Consider the following 2,569-nt stretch of genomic DNA (forward strand, 5'->3'; position numbering starts at 1 on the left):
GAGATGGCCATAAAATAGCCAAATAAAAATGACAAGCAGGCAGTTGGATCTAGGAGCCTGCAGTTCTGGGATTTGGTCAGGGGTCAGGGTAGAAGTACAGATTTAGGGAATTATCTTCATAAAGCCTCCAGGGTTTCAATAAAACATAAGCCCCAGGGTCTGTTGGTTTAATGCCAAATCAAGGTCAGAGGTCCCATGGCCTCACAAGCATGAGCAGGCTCCCTACATGAAACCAAGAACCAATAGAGCTTAGACTATCCCTAAAAACAGAAATCAGAATATTTGTTCATCAGTTCAGGATAAAGCTCAAAGGATATGTGGAAATCCTTTGCCTCTTGAGGTAAGAACCCTAATTCAGTATCTCTCAGTACAGAAATTCTTAAGCCCCAGGCAGAGGCAAACACAGAATTGTCCCATTATGGGCAGGCCCCCACACCTCAAAGCACACAGAAAAAAAAAAAAAAAAAAAAAAAAAAAAAAAAAAAAAAAAAAAAAAAACGCCCACAGATAACATCCCCAAGGAAAGAGGCACTCAGGCCAAAATCACAAAATATATGAGAAAGGCAAAACTACAGAAGGCAATCTACAAACACCACGCCACCAACCCCCATCCCAGAAAGAGAAAGAAATCACATCTGCAGAGCTCGAGATAATAGAACTATCCGAAAGGGACTTTGAAATTGGTTCAGTTGGAAATAGAAAATCATTAAAGGGATTTAAGAAAAAGATGGACATGCTGAAAGTGGTGTTTTAGGATAAAGTGGCAAAGACATGCAGAATTCAATGAAGAAGGGTCAGATTGGAGGCCAAAGAATAGCTAGGAGGCTTCACATTCACACACTGTACCCACAGATAGTGTTCTCTCCTCTTCTGAACTCCCTTAAAATTTAATTGGCACATCTCTTATGACCTTATGACCTCACCACTTTATTTTGTGTTTTATTGCTGCTTTCATATATATAAAGCATGTAAAGAAACTTGCTGAGCTCAAGGCTCCGAGCAGTGTGTGTGTGTGTGTGTGTGTGTGTGTGTGTGTGTGTGTGTGTGTGTGTGTACCTTTATTTCTTCCCCATAGCACTCTGGGCACATGGGAGATGTTTCATAGGTAGACAGTCAAACAAATGAATAGAGCCATGTAGGAAGCTGATCAGAACCTTGCTCTGTGGACCTCTGACTTGAACTGGAGCACAAAAACAAGCTGATGACACATCGTTAGTCCATCTCCTAGGACCTGATAGGCTCCCTAATCTGGTTCTCTTCTTGGTTTATGTGTGCATCATCTTTCAATGCATCTGAAAGCTGAATTCAGTGACAACTTTAAACCCTGTAGCACTGATGAAAATTTTTTGCTCTGTGTAGATTTCCCTGGTGTAGACTGCTATGTAACCTATCTTCCTCTTCAACCTGATTGTGAGTCCATAGGCATTTGACTATACGTTAGAGTAGGCCTTGCCCTAAATCTGACTACCCCACTTCTAATTAATTAGAACTGTTCCGTTCCTTCTTAGAGGAAAAAGCCCAGATGTAATGATCACACCCTGAAAAACAGCAGTAACTTAAGAACTTGTACAGGGGCACAAACTTGCCATACCAAATAGCATAGAAGCTAAGATTTCAGAATCTCTTAAGAGGCCCAGAGCCATGTTCATCTCCATAGCCTTCCTACATGATGATGATGATGATAATGACAGTGATGACAATGACACAAAGATATATTTTATTGAACAACTAATATGGCAGGCATTATGCTAGGCATCTTTAATATAATCTGGCACATAATCCTCACAGAGGTCCTAACATGCCCATTTACAGGTAAGAAATTTGAAGATGAAAGAGACTAAGTCAGCCTTGATAAAAATCTAGTAGATGTCGAAGCCAGGATTCAAAGCCAGGTCAGTCTGAACGTTGTTTGTGTTATTTTCACTTCTCCACACCACTTTCATTGCATATGCTTACAAAACAGCCAGTGGCAATCAGCCACTTTGAATCATTGTCTCAAGGACTTCCGATGATGGACATGGGTTTTGCAGCTAGAATTGTTTCCCAGGAGACTGGAAGCATTCATAGGCACCAGCTTCCTGAATTTTTATTCTAATCTCATTCATGGCTTCTTCAAGAGAATGACTAAATAAATCTTCTCTTATCATGCTGCCTCCATTTCACTTCACAGAGAACAAACTAATCCAGTCCAGTTCCTGATTTTTATGTCCCCAATGGAAAGTCACATACCCACACATGGCCAAAGCAACTGTAAATAAATAGCTCTGAAATTTTAATGAGATTCTTTGGGGATACAGAGTACAAAAAATAGTATTCATAGAACATTTGATCTTCTATAATTGAAATGGTCCATTTCCAATGGGGCCCAAATACATTGTACTGTCTTGCTCTTCAGGCTCAGAATAACTGAATTAATTTTTTAAATGTTTTCAAGAAGCTTAAATAAGTGATTTTTTCAAGGTTTAACAAACCACATGACCATCAACAAGACAATGGGAGAAATAAACTGTTGTCCATTCACATTGTGAAAATTATAAATTAATGGAAATAAATAAATTACAGCTACTTG

Source organism: Plecotus auritus (genome assembly GCF_963455305.1).
Source record: "Plecotus auritus genome assembly, chromosome: 3".
In the NCBI taxonomy this organism is placed as follows: domain Eukaryota; kingdom Metazoa; phylum Chordata; class Mammalia; order Chiroptera; family Vespertilionidae; genus Plecotus; species Plecotus auritus.